Below are 15,180 nucleotides of genomic sequence, written 5' to 3' on the forward strand. Positions count from 1 at the left end.
ATTCACAAACAGATTTTATTGTGGATATATGTATTTATTTTTCTTGGGTAAATATCTAGGCATGGAATTGCTAGATTATGTGATGGGTGTGTTTATTGTTATAAGAAACAGCCAAAGTTTTTCAAAGTAGTGTACTATTTCAGTGAAAAATTCAGTGCACTTCCAAAATTTTATACTGAGAAAACTATTCAAATTTTTTAGCATTAAATTTCTGTAAAAATTAGTTTTAAGTTACTAACAAATCTTTGATTTAAAGTACTTGGTTATTTTTATTACTCAAAGCAAAAAGATTCACTGAGGCAACTATCAAGACATATGGCTGCCTATGGCTGGCAAGATCCTGGCCAGAGTTCTCTTGGATAGACTACATACGGTATAGCCTTGGCAACTGTATGCTCCCCCAAATCACAATGTGGCTGTGGGCCATGGCACAGCACAGATGACCTGATCTTTGCAGCATGTTTAGATTTAGGAAAGTCAGGAATTAAAATTAAATCAGGCTGTGTCTTACAAGACTGCAGATCCCAGAAGATTTATTTTTCTGGTTAAATGAAGCTGCCTCTAAAGAAATGCACCTTCTATGTAGAGTTAAAATGGATTCTTTTTAAATTTTAAAAATATCATTGTCATTAAGGATTTGGGAAGGAAAGTGTAAATAATGGCATCTGATTACATTATTGCATTATCTTTTATCCTGGTGAAACACTTTGATTAAGCTAAGAGTTCCATGTTTTTGGTAGTAATTTTTTTTATTAGAATTTTGAAAGGATTTAAGTCTATGACATATTTTCAATTTTATTAGAAAATAAAAGGTGCTTTACTAGTTCTTACTTTGGTATCGTGTAGAATAGACTCATATATATCACCAACATTTCACTTTCAGCTGGCATTCATTGAGTGTCCCAATGAAGCCCTAGACTAGGTCTTTACTTAGTGTACCGCTTAAGCATCATAGACTAAGTTAAAACTGCTGGAATGGCTTCCCAAAAGATTAAGTTCATAGCCTGCTTTAGCCAGGTGCAACATTATCTCATCTGTGACGTAAATACACAGGAATTACTCTATGCTAGTAACCAAATTTTGGCAATTTATAAAAGACAGCATTTCTACATTACAATGTCTTTGAAATCTATAGCACAACACAATAAACCAAGGAATTCGGAGGTCTCACTTTATTTTCAGAGAAGGCCAAATAGCTACTTGATAATGATGCTGTTAATGATTCCTAGAACTAAAAGAAAGTTCCAATGAGAGCTGAAATGGCTCAACCCCTAGGGCTCAGACATTCTTGAAGTATATCCCCTGGATAATCAGACTTGGTTTCTTGGGGCAAAGACTTGATCTGATTCTTTGCCATAACTACCCAGAATAGGTAATGAACACAGTCCCACAGAAATATTTATTTGCACCAAATGCCATTCAGAATCTGTCTGGGATATTCAAGAATTTAGAAATTATAAGGTTATTGTAAATCTTATATTAAAGATCTAAGTCAACCTGAGGCCAGGGCCAAAAATTTGTGAAAGAAATGCTACACAGAGCTTAGAAGGAGATGTCCTTTTATTTGGACTCTAAATTTTCGAAGTGTTGAGACTTTCAAAGAGAGAAGCCAAGACAACTCACTTCCTAAATACAATGGTCTGGGACATTTTTAGAGTATAGACTCCATAGCCAGGGTAGGAGTACCTGCAACTGGTAATAAGGAAGGTAAGAACAGTTTAAAAGGACTAAGAAAAATCACTCGAAGCCATGTTGGCTTTGCAAGAGATGAGGCTCAGCTGATATCCATGTTGCTCTTAAGCCAGAGTCAAGCTGCAGAGACTAATAATTCTTTCTTTCTTAGGATCCATGGTGTGTTCTCACATCTACTGGGGTTCAATTATAATAGTCACAAATTAGGATTGAAGAGATATGTCTTTCTTTACTTACTTTAACTGATCTCGTCTTAATAAAACTCTACTCCCTCTAATGATGAAAAATGCTTGAGCTTGCTGATCAAAGTTACCTGTTTTTACAATGAAAAATGTAGGAGTTTTTTAGATGAATACTGTATGATTCCACCCATATGAAGTATGTGAAGTGTCCCTCCACCCCCATGTTGCTTTTAAGATAAATTTGGAGCAGAGAAGCTCTGGCATTGCAGAAGGGTGATGTGGCCCTCACAGGCTTCTTATTGAGATGGTTTGTTTTGCTTCATTTTAAGGGCATTATATTCTTGCCTTGATGCATCTGCTTTAATTTAGCTGGGCTCCCTGCTGACTGAGTGTCCTATAGGGGTAGCCACTGAAATATTGCTGGCTTCACCTAATTTTTGGAAGCACTGTGCTGGCACCTGCTGTTGATGACCATGCTATTGCCCCTAGTTATGAGGTCCCTGTACCTTGTCATCCACGTCTAAACCTAGCGGCCAGTCCAGCAGGCTGTTCAACAAACTGATCCTCTTGGATACCTGGTGGCTCTTAGATACTTTCTTAGAAACCATCTGGAGAGTTCAGGATCTAGTGTAGATGCCCTTAGTCTAGGCATTCTCATCATTGATACTCAAGCACTCTGGCACCATATTAGATTTAGGACTATGTCAAGCAGAGGAATTCTCACAGAGCTTTCTGACTCTCCACACTACACAGGAATCAGGGCACCATCCTCAATAATCTTTGATTTGCTTAGAGTTGTTTGGGTTTTCTTCTCTAACTCTCTCCCTCAGCCAAGTTTGATCCCCTAAAAGGGAGCAAAGACACCTTATAACATTTTTCACTTTCTCACTCCCTCTCACTTTCTCCAACCCAGGAAAAAAAATCATATTATATCCAAATACACTAGGTGGTGCTTTTTCTCTCTTTCCAGGGGAAATAGGCCTTAGCCCCATGGCTTATCCTTAATGACCAAAAGTCTACCTGGAGAGGAGGGGGAAGAATTGCCAAAAAGGAAAACATTGGGTAGCAAATATTTTACAGAAACTTTCTACTTCGCCTGGGTTTATTTGTAGAGTCCTCCCTCTTCCTCCTCCTCCTCCTTCTTTTCTTTTTGTTTTTTGTTTGTTTGTTTGTTTTTCGAGATGGAGTCTCACTCTCCCCCAGGCTGGAGTGCAGTGGTGTGATCTCGATCTCAGCTCACTGCAACCTCTCCCTCCCAGGTTCAAGTGATTCTCCTGCCTCAGCCTCCTGAGTAGCTGGCCTTACAGGTGCGTGCCATCACACACAGCTAATTTTTGTATTTTTAGTAGAGATGGAGTTTTGCCATGTTGGCCAGGCTGGTCTCAAACTCCTGACCTCAGGTGATCCATTGGCCTGGCCTCCCAAAATGCTGGGACTACAGTTGTGAGCCACTGTGCCCAGCCTCATTCTATCTTCCACATGCTTCGAATACATTCTTTTACCACCATTGCTACTGCCCCAATAGTAGAAAACTGTAAATTTCTGAAGTCAAACGATCTACATTTGAAACTTGGTTCACAGTAGCTATGTGAATTGAATGAAATTTCTTTTTTTTAACTTTTAAGTTTGGAGGTGCATGTGAAAGTTTGTTACATAGGTAAACATGTGTCACACGGGTTTGTTGTACACCCAGATATTAAGCCCAGTACCCAACAGTTACCTTTTCTGCTCCTCTCCGTCCTCCCACCCTCTCCCCTCAGGTAGACCCCAGTGTCTGTTGTTTACTTCTTTGTGTTCATAAGTTCTTATCATTTAGCTCCCACTTAAAAGTGAGAACATGTGATATTTGCTTTTCTGTTCCTGTGTTAGTCTGCTAAGGATAATAGCTTCCAGCTCCATCCATGTTCCTGCAAAAGACATGATCTTGTTCTTTTTTTAAGGTCACATAGTATTTCATGGTATATATGTAACCACATTTTCTTTATTCAATCTGTTATTGATGGGCATTTAGGTTAATTCTATGTTTTTGCTATTGTGACTAGTGCTGCAATGAACATTTGCATGCATGCATCTTTATGGTAGAATGATTTACATACATCTGGGTATATACCCAGTTATGGGATTGCTGGGTGAAATGGTAGTTGTGATTTTAGCTCTTTGAGGAATTGCCATACTGCTTTCCACAGTGGTTGAACTAATTTACACTCCCACCAATGATGTATAATTGTTCCTTTTTCTCCACAACCTCGCTAGCATCTATTATTTGACTTTTTAGTAATGGCTATTCTTACTAGTGTGAGAGGGTATCTGTGGCTTTGGTTTGCATTTGTGTTTTCTCTAATGATCAGTGATATTGAGCTTTTTTTCATATTGAACTTGTGGGCTGCATGTATGTCTTCTCTGGAGAAGTGTCTGTTCATGTCCTTTGCCCACTTTTTAATGGGGTTGGTTTTCTCTTGTAAATTTGTTTAAGTTCCTTATACATGCTGGATATTAGACCTTTGTCAGATGCATAGTTTGCAAATATTTTCTCCCATTCTGTAGATTGTCTGTTTACTTTGTTGGTAATTTCTTTTGCTGTGCAGAAGCTTTTAAGTTTAATTAGATCCCACTGTCAATTTTTGCTTTGATTGCAATTGCTTTTGGTGTCTTTGTCATGAAATGTTTGTCTATTGTTATGTCCAGGATGGTATTGCCTAGGTTGTCTTCCAGGGTTTTTATAGTTTTGGGTTTTACATTTAAGTCTTTAATCCATTTTGTATTTATTTTTGTATATGGTTTAAGGAAGGGGTTCAACCTCAATCTTCTCCATATGGCTAGCCAGTTATTCCAGCACCGTTTGTTGAATAGGGAGTGTTTTCCCTATTGCTTGTTTTTGTCAGCTTTGTTGAAGATCAGATGGCTGTAGATATGTGGCCTTATTTCTGGGCTCTCTATTCTGTTCCATTTGTCTATGTGGCTGTCTTTGAACCAGTACCATGCTGTTTTGGTTACTGTAGCACTATAGTATATAGTTTGAAGTCAGGTAAAATGATGCCTCCCATTTTGTTCTTTTTGCTTAGGATTGCCTTGGCTATTCGGTCTCTTTTTTGGTTCCATATGAATTAAAATTTATTTTTTCTAGTTCTGTGAAGAATGTCATTGGTAGTTTGATAGGAGTAGCATTGAATCTGTAAATAGCTTTTGGCAGTATAGCTATTTTAATGATACTGATCCTTCCTACCCATGAGCATGGGATTTTTTTTATTTTTTATTTTTTGTATCTTCTCTGAATTCATCTGTGTTTTGTAATTCTCAGTGTACAGCCCTTTCCTCTTTCTGGTTAGCTGTATTCCTAGGTATTTCATTCTTCTCGTGGCAGTTGGGACTGGGATTGACCTTCTGATTTGGCTCTCAGTTTGGCCGTTGTTGGTGTGTAGGAATGCTAGTGATATTTGTACATTGATTTTGCATCCTGAAAATTTGCTGAAGTTGTTTATCAGCTGGAGGAGCTTTTGGGCCAAGACTACGAGGTTTTCTAGGTATAGAATTATGTCATCTGCAAACAGTGATAGTTTGATGTCCTTTCTTCCTATTTGAATACCCTTTGTTTCTTTCTCTTGCCTGATTGCTCTGGCTAGGACTTTAAATACTATGTTGAATAGGAGTGGTGAGAGAGGGCATCCTTGTTTTGTGCCAGTTTTCAAGGGGAATGCTTCCAGCTTTTGCCTATTCAGTATGTTGGCTGTGGTTTTGTCATAGATGGCTCTTATTATTTTGAGGTATGTTCCTTCAATACCTAATTTATTGAGAGTTTTTATGTTGAAAGGATGCTGAATTTTATTGAAAGCCTTTTTTGCATCTATTGAGATTAATCATGTGGTTTTTGTCTTTAGTTCTGTTTATGTGATGAATCACATTTGTTGATTTGCATACATTAAACCAACCTTGTATCCTGAGGATAAAGCCTACTTGATCATGGTGGATTAGCTATTTGATGTGCTGCTGGATTTGGTTTGCAAGTATTTTTTTTTAAGGATTTTTGTATCAGTGTTCATCAAAGATATTGGCCTGAAGTTTTCATTTTCTATTGTGTCTCTGCCAGATTTTGGTATCAGGGTGACACTGGCCTCATAGAATGAGTTGAGAAGGAGCCCCTCCTCCTCAGTTTTTTGGAACAGTTTCTTTAGAAATGGTACCAGCTCTTCTTTGTACATCCAGTAGAATTTGGCTGTGAATCCATTAGGTCCCAGCTTTTTTTATTTGGTAGGCTATTCATTACTGATTTTTAAGCTTGTTATTGGTCTGTTCAGGGAATCAGTTGCTTCATGGCTCAGTCTTGGGAGGGTATGTGTGTCCGGGAATTTATCTATCTCTTCTAGGTTTTCTAGTTTGTGTGTATAGAGGTATTTGTAATAGTTTCTGATGGTTGCTTTTGTTTCTGTGGGGCCGGTGGTAACACCCCCTTCATCGTTTCCAGTTGTGTTTATTTGGATCTTCTCTCTTCTTTATTAGTCTAGCTAATGGTATATTTTATTATTTTTTTCAAAAAAACAACTGGAGTTGTTGATCTTTTGAGTGGTTTTTTGCGTCTTGATTTACTTCAGTTCAGCTCTGATTTGTGTTATTTCTCGTCTTCTGCTAGCTTTGGGATTGATTTGTTCCTGCTTCTCTAATTCTTTCAGTTGTGAAGTTAGGTTGTTAATCTGAGCTCTTTCTTACTTTTTGATGTGGGCTTTTAGTGCTATGTATTTGAACAATGCGTAGAATATAACAAGTGCTCAATTAAGGTGGCTATTAACATTCAGACCTTTATCACTTCTGCCCTAGACTAGTTTGTGTGGTTGCTTTACACCCTGGTGTGTGTGTGACACTGGTCTGTGTGTATAAGTGTGTTATGGTATTAGCTGGCAGTGATCTTTCTTTTCTATATTTATGCTTCTTTCAAGATTTTTTGTAAGGCATGTCTGGTGGTAATGACGTCCCTCAACATTTGCTTCTCTGAAAAGGATGTTATTTCTCCTTCACTTAAGAAGTTTAGTTTGGCTGGATATGAAACTTGTGGTTGAAGATTTTTTCTTTAAGAATGTTGAAAATAGGCCCCCAATCTCTTCTGGCTTTTAGGGTTTCAGCTGAGAGGTCAGCTGTTAGCTTGATCAGGTTCCCTTTGTAGGTGACCTGCCCTTTCTCTCTAGCTGCCTTTAACATTCTTTCTTTCATTTTGACCTTGGAAAATCTGATGATTATGTGTCTTGGGGGTGATCTTCTTGTGTAGCATCCTGCAGGAGTTCTCCGTATTTTCTGAATTTGATTTTTGGCCTCTTTTTATTATTATTATCATTATTATTATTATTATTATTATACTTTAAGTTCTAGGGTACATGTGCATAACGTGCAGGTTTGTTACATATGTATATATGTGCCATGTTGGTGTGCTGCACCCATCAACTCGTCAGCACCCATCAATTCATCATTTATATCAGGTACAAGCATTCTTATACACCAGTAACAGACAAGCAGAGAGCCAAATCAGGAATGAACTTCCATTCACAATTGCTTCAAAGAGAATAAAATACCTAGGAATCCAACTTACAAGGGATGTAAAGGACCTCTTCAGGGAAAACTACAAACCACTGCTCAGTGAAATCAAAGAGGACACAAACAAATGGAAGAACATACCATGCTCATGGATAGGAAGAATCAATATCGTGAAAATGGCCATATTGCCCAAGGTTATTTATAGATTCAATGCCATCCCCATCAAGCTACCAATGAGTTTCTTCACAGAATTGGAAAAAACTGCTTTAAAGTTCATATGGAACCAAAAAAGAGCCCGCATTGCCAAGACAATCCTAAGTCAAAAGGACAAAGCCGGAGGTGTCACGCTACCTGACTTCAAACTATACTACAAGGCTACAGTAACCAAAACAGCATGGTACTGGTACCAAAACAGAGATATAGACCAATGGAACAGAACGGAGTCCTCAGAAATAATGCCACACATCTACAACCATCTGATCTTTGACAAACCTGACAAAAACAAGAAATGGGGAAAGGATTCCCTCTTTAATAAATGGTGCTGGGAAAATTGGCTAGCCATAAGTAGAAAGCTGAAACTGGATCCTTTCCTTACTCCTTATACGAAGATTAATTCAAGATGGAATAGAGACTTAAATGTTAGACCTAATACCATAAAAACCCTAGAAGAAAATCTAGGTAGTACCATTCAGGACATAGGCATGGGCAAGGACTTCATGTCTAAAACACCAAAAGCAACGGCAGCAAAAAGCCAAAATTGACAAATGGGATCTAATTAAACTAAAGAGCTTCTGCACAGCAAAAGAAACTACCATCAGAGTGAACAGGCAACCTACAGAATGGGAGAAGATTTTTGGCCTCTTTAGCAAGGTTGTGGAAGTTTTCATGGACAATATCCTGAAATATGTTTTCCAAGTTGTTTGCTTTCTCCCCCTCCCTTTCCGGGATAGCAGTGATTCACAGATTTGGCCCCTTTACATAATTCCATACTTCTAGAAGTTTTGTTCATTCCTTTTTATTCTTTTTTCTTTATTTTTGTCTGTCTTTATTTATTTATTTATTTATTTTTGAGGCGGAGTCTTGCTCTGTCGCCCAGGCTGGAGTGCAGTGGCTGGATCTCAGCTCACTGCAAGCTCCGCCTCCCGGGTTTACGCCATTCTCCTGCCTCAGCCTCCCAAATAGCTGGGACTATAGGTGCCTGCCACCTCGCCCGGCTAGTTTTTTGTATTTTTTAGTAGAGACGGGGTTTCACTGTGTTAACCAGGATGGTCTCGATCTCCTGACCTCGTGATCCGCCTGTCTCGGCCCCCCAAAGTGCTGGGATTACAGGCTTGAGCCACCGCGCCAAGCCTATTTTTGTCTGTCTTATTTCAGAGAACCAGTCTTCAGGTTCTGAGAGCCTTCCTTCAGCTTGATTTATTCTGCTGTTAATACTTGTGACTACACTGTGAAATTCTTATATTGTGATATTCAGCTCTGTCAGACCCATTAGGTTCTTTTTTATCCTGGCTATTTCATCCTTCGGCTCCTGTATTGCTTTATTGTGATTCTTATTTTCCTTTAATTGGGTTTTGCCATCCTCTTAAATCTCAGTGATCTTTGTTCCTATCCATATTCTGAATTCTATTTCTGTCATTCCAGCCAGTTCAGTCTGGTTAAGAACTCTTGTTGGAGAACTGGTGCAGTCATTTGGAGGATATTCAACACTCTATCCATTTGAGTTACCGGAGATCTTATGTTAGTTCTTTCTCCTCACTGTGTGTGGGAGTTCCTTTAACTGCAGTGTAGATTGAGTACAGTAATGGACTTCTTTTCTGGATGTTTTCACCAAACCAAGGCTTTGTGCAGGGTCTTTATGTGAAGCTGACTTCTTGTCTCTGGTTTCAGAAGGGGATATGTTAGTGAGGTATTTTTGGTGTTAAAGCTTTAGGGTGTGATCTAGCAGGTGGCACTTAGGCTTCTCAGTCAGTTGGTAGACTCTTGCTCACTTGTGTGGCTCCCCTGTTTCCTCACAGTTGCAGCTGTGTTCCCTCTCAATGCTTTGAAAGTGTGGGTTCCTCTCCCCCTTGAGTGTTGACTGTAGATTATGACTTGGCACTCCTGAGCTGCCCACTGTAGTTCTGGGGTGATCTCAGTGTTTATGTTCCTTCCCCAACTTGGAGGCAGAGAGGAAGGAATCTTAGTAGTGGTTGTGGCTGAGGGTCATTTGCTTGTCTCCTGGAATCCCCACCCCAGGGAGATGTAGGTCAGCAATCGCTTAGTGCAATCAGCCCAGGATGGAGTGTCCTTGTGCTGTGGGCCCTAGCCAGGGGTTTACTGCCTGGTGATGAGCAGTGTGGGGCCCGTGGGAAATAGACTGGCATCTCCTTGGCTTAACTGCAGCTTGTTTGAGGTGTGGATAAGACATTTTGGGTCTTTGCTCCTTTGTTAGTCCAAGGGTGTCAAGGGCAGTTCCACTGCAGAGGCAGTGGCAGAGAAGCTTTTAGTTGCCCTAAGAAGCTCTGTCTAGGGAGTTGCCAAGTTGCTACTGGCTTGATAGCTCTGGTGGTGGGTTGCTGGAGGCCCAGGCCTGGAGGACCTACCTGGTGAGGAGATATTAGAATGGGCACCCACATAATAGGCTGATTACTTTTCTGTTGCGCTGCTACAGTATGCTTGGGGCCTGCTCCAGTCCCCAGTTACCTCATATTTTCCAGTACCTGGAGATATCACCAGGGAAGGCTGCAAAACAGCAAAGATGGCAGCCTGTCCCTTTCTCTGGGAGCTTTGTCCCAGGGAGGGACAGGCCTGTTGCCGGCCCAGAGGCACATGTAGGAGTCGGCGGGAGACCCTGGTTGGTAGGTCCCACCCAATGAGGAGGAACGGGATCCAGGACAGTCTTACAAAAGCAGTCAGGTCACATTTGGTAGAGCAGCTGTGCTGCGCTGGGGTTCCACTTCAGCCCCCAGTTACATCAAACACTCCAAAGCCTGAAGGCTGGAATGTCTAAGTCACTCAACAGCAAACATGGTAGCCCTCCCCTCCCTCTAAGAGTGCTGTCCTAAAAAGGTTACAAATCTCTGTCAGCCAGAGAACACTGGCAGGGGTGGCTGGAGGCCCTGTTGGAAGGTCCCACCCAATGAGGGGGAATGGGATCAGGAAAAAAAAAAAAAAAAAAAGAAACAGTCTGGCCATGTTTTGGTGGAGCAGTTGTGCTGTGCTGGGGGATCCCTTCTATCCTTGGTCAGCTTGGACTCTCCAAAGCCCAAAGGCTGGATCAGTTAAGTCACCCAAACAGCAAAGATGGGGTCCCACCCCTCCCTCTGGAAGCACCGTCCCAGGGGGATTTCAAATCTCTGTCAGCTGTAGAACATGGTTGGGGCATGGCTGAAGGCCCTGGCTGAGAGGTCCTGCCCAGCGAGGAGGAATGGGATTGGGCACCCACTGAAAGCAACAGTTTGGCCATGTTTTGGTAGAGCAGCTGTGCTGTGCTGGGGGATCCCTTTCCCCCTGGCCCGGACTCTTCAAATCCTGAAGGCTGGAATGGCTAAGGCACCCAAACAGCAAAGATGGAAGCCCACCCCTAACTCCAAGAGCTCCTTCTAAGGGAGGTGCGATGCTCCTACCAGAGGCTGGCTGGAATTCCAAGCAAGTGGGTCTTATCCTGTGAGGTGCCATGGAAATGGGGCCTGCAGGCTGTCACTGCTCATCCGCCTCAATTGAGCCTCTTTCCAAGGAGTATGTACGGGGGTCTAAACTCCCACTTTGCCAGAGCTGCAGCTACTTTTGCCAGAAAACCTGAGTATCTAAGGCTCCAGGGTCTCCATGCTTGCCTGAACGGCTGCTCTGCCAAGACTCCACATAGCTGTGTCTGTCAGACTGAAGGCCCTGGTGCAGTGGGTTCACAAGGAGATCTCCTGATCCAGGGGTTGCAAAGATCCGTTGGGAGAAGCATGATTTCCCAGGGTCGCACATTCACTCGCTGCTTCCCTTGGTGGGGGAAATTCTCCTGGCTCTGTGTTGTTCCCAGGTGGCCCATTTTCCTGTCTTGCTTTTCTTCATTCTCCATGGGTCGAGTTGTTTCCTTGATTATTCTCAGTGTGAGTACCTGGATGTTTCCCTTGAAGGTTCTGTATTTACTTGCTCCTTCCGTTCCTCTCTGGGAGAGTCATGCACCTTAGCTGCTTCTAGTCAGCCATCTTGGCCACTCCCATTCTGAAAGAAGTTTCTTAGTTCTCTGTGATTTTTTTTTTTTTTTTTTTTTACCTATAAATTATGATAATAATAGCCTTACCTCTGCAGATAAGATGATCATAGAAAACACTTTGAACAATGCATGGAATATAACAATTGCCCAACTAATAGTGGCTATTAACATTCAGACCTTTATCACTTCTCCCCTTGACTGGTCATTTCTAATTAAATTCATTTGTCCCCATTCTCACCCCCAGTCTCTTTTATTTATACTAGTATATAGAATTCAGAGGATCTGAGAAGTGGATGGGAAAAATTACATCTTTATTTCCACTTACATTTGACTGACATTTGACATCTTTCCATTCTAGAAGTCCAATGCTCAGTGCGTCAGAGGCACCAGCACCTTTCCATTGTAAACGTAGGTTTGAAATGAGAGAATTATGCATAACGTCAGTGACCACGTCACTAACAAAAATCACAAATATCTGATATCAAATTGCAGTTGTTGTAGGTATCTCATTTATGCTTTATCACTACTTTTAAGTTATGATAGTACTTTCTACTAGGTGGTGTTATTTATTTTATTAATAAATTTTTGTGCTGTCAGCTTCTATTATATCCCACATTAAAAATATTTTGATAAGTTATAGTTCAATATGATTGGTTTCTTTTCTAAAACAATGAATTTAAAACATTATTCTGAGAAGTAATATATAGGCTTTACCAGATTTTAAAAGGGACTTTTACACACACACACAAAAGTGCAACACACCTTAAAGTGATTTTTTAAAGAAAAATGACACATAACCATATTACTCCCTCCTTAACATGTTTCACTGGCTCCCTTCTCTGACAGTATCAAGTACAAACTCCTCAGGGAGACATACAAGGACATACAAGGGGTGTCCATCCACCCCTAAAGCCTCATTGCTTCTCACTCACTGCCCAAGACCCTATCTTTCCAGCCATTCTGAACTTCTCACAGGACCTGGAAGACATGCTGCTCTTTCATGCCTGCATTCATGTGTACATATTTTTGTTGCTTTGCTTTTGGAATGCCCTTCTTTCTTCTTCTTTCCCATTTATTCCTTCTTACTTACCCATCAAACTTGTATTCATCATTAAAGACATTGCTAACGTCTCCTCCTCTTTAAGTCCTTGTGAATTCCCAGTCCAGTGGAGGTGACTTTTCTCACTTCTCCCACAGCACCTTGTGTAAGGATCCATGTAGTTGTCAGGACAAGTGTCAACTGGGTACTATTTGTCGCATTTTATGAGGCCTTACTTTTACTGTTTACTTTTCTGCTCTCATTAGACTGTGAGTTCCTTGAGAGAAGATTATGATTTATTCCTCTCCTCTTCTCTCTCCATAGTTCCCACAGTAGTACTAGTCTTCAACTCAATGAATGGGTGAAGTCTGATAGAGCACAAGTATGAATAGAATTGATAGGTCACTTCAGAAGGAAAGTACCAGAGATATTCTGAACTGTTATTGTGCCCTTCTTTTCTGGGAACAGTGGAAGAAAATGTTACTCCTTTGAGAGGCTGAATGACAAACTGGGTGAGACTAATCAACTAATGCAATGATAGAGGAGAAGCTTTGTGTCTTTTGGGGAGAAAAGATGTGTAAATTTTTTCCTCTGCAGTCATGGAAGAAAGGTATCTTGGCTTCAGTAGAGGTGAGGGATGCTGTCCTAGAAGGACTATGTTGTCATGAGCTAAATGTCCCACACCAGCATTTAAGGGGGTTAAAATATGACAAAAGACTCTTCAAAACTTTGATGAAATAAATGGATGAATATGGCTAGTGTTGCAACTAGTTATTTCTGACCAGACAGAAACATCAATCATCATACTGTTTTTGCATTTATCTGACTTGATAATGGTTAGATTTCAAGGAGGTTCTTGATTTTGCTCTAGGCATCCTGTGCTATTACTAAATTCTACGAAAAGTATGTTTTAGATCTTCGAATTGAGAAAGAAAAACTTTTTATCTGAGGAATGCAAACTCCTTTTAATTTAGGCCCAGAGAGGCATAAACTGTGATGGCATGTAACAGTAGTCGCATCTCACTCCTCCTTTGAGCTAAATAATTATCTCTTGAAGCCATTTACTATGCAGGCTCTAGACTAACTGACACCAATTAGCCATAGAATGCCATGTGCTAGACACCATACCTCATACCCTATAGTTCAGTTTGATGATGTATAGCCAATCACTAATCAATGTTACTGCTATAAACCAACGAGAATTCCTGTCAGACAACTTGGTATCAGCCCACTCCTTCTTCCCTTTTCCCTTTGAAAACCTGCTAGTACCCATTAACCATCCCCCCACGTACAACTAGTATATATCCATAATAATTAAAAAGAAAACTTCTTTTCTTTTGTTTTGTTTTTGAGACGGAGTCTCGCTCTGTCGCCCAGGCTGGAGCGCAGTGGCGCGATCTTGGCTCACTGCAAGCTCCGCCTCCTGGGTTCACGCCATTCTCCTGTCTCAGCCTCCCGAGTAGCTGGGACTACAGGTGCCTGCCACCATGCCCGGCTAATTTTTTGTATTTTTTTTAGTAGACACGGGGTTTCACTGTGTTAGCCAGGATGGTCTCGATCTCCTGACCTCGTAATTGACCTGCCTCAGCCTCCCAAAGTGCTGGGATTACAGGCGTGAACCACTGCACCCGGCCAAAAGGAAAACATTTTTTAAAAAACCTTCCTGTAACAAAGGCTGAGTGGAGTACTCCCCAAGGCAACTTGGAAGTGTATTTAAGGCTGCAGTTCTCAACCCTGGCTCAGATAAATTGCCTATATTAATTTTGCCTCAGTGTCTTTCTTTAAGTCAACAGAATCCATGTGATTATTAGGATATGTCCATTGGACACCATTCTACATTTTATATCAGCAGGGAAAAAATAGCATTGTAAATGGTAGCAAGTAAATAATCATGCTGAAGAAAAATAAATTGGATTCTTACCTCACACTTATGACAAAATGGAGTTGAGAAGAATTAAAGATTTTTAAAGTAAATAACTAAATCATAAAAGTATTAGAATAAAATATAAAATGCATTTTGTAGTATACTCCTCACATAGAGGAATAGGCCTTTCTAAGTATTACCAGAAAAACTAGAAGCCATAAAATAAAGACTAAAGTATATGACATCATACAAATATTTTTAAATTCTGCATTAAAAACACAAATCATAAAGTACTAAGAGAAATAGAAATCTGGAAATAAAGAGTTGCAGCTTTGTCATACATAAAGGGCTATCCTCTTAAATACATAGATTTCTTTAAAGAAATAACAACCAGGCCGGGCGCGGTGGCTCAAGCCTGAAATCCCAGCACTTTCGGAGGCCGAGACGGGTGGATCACAAGGTCAGGAGATCGAGACCATCCTGGCTAACCCGGTGAAACCCCGTCTCTACTAAAAAATACAAAAAACTAGCCAGGCGAGGTGGCAGGCACCTATAGTCCCAGCTACTCGGGAGGCTGAGGCAGGAGAATGGCGTGAACCTGAAAGGCGGAGTTTGCAGTGAACTGAGATCCGGCCACTGCACTCCAGTTTGGGCGACAGAGTGAGACTTCGTCTCAAAAAAAAAAAAAAAAAAAAAAAAG

The sequence above is a fragment of the Piliocolobus tephrosceles genome, chromosome 11 (assembly GCF_002776525.5).
Source record: "Piliocolobus tephrosceles isolate RC106 chromosome 11, ASM277652v3, whole genome shotgun sequence".
Taxonomy (NCBI): domain Eukaryota; kingdom Metazoa; phylum Chordata; class Mammalia; order Primates; family Cercopithecidae; genus Piliocolobus; species Piliocolobus tephrosceles.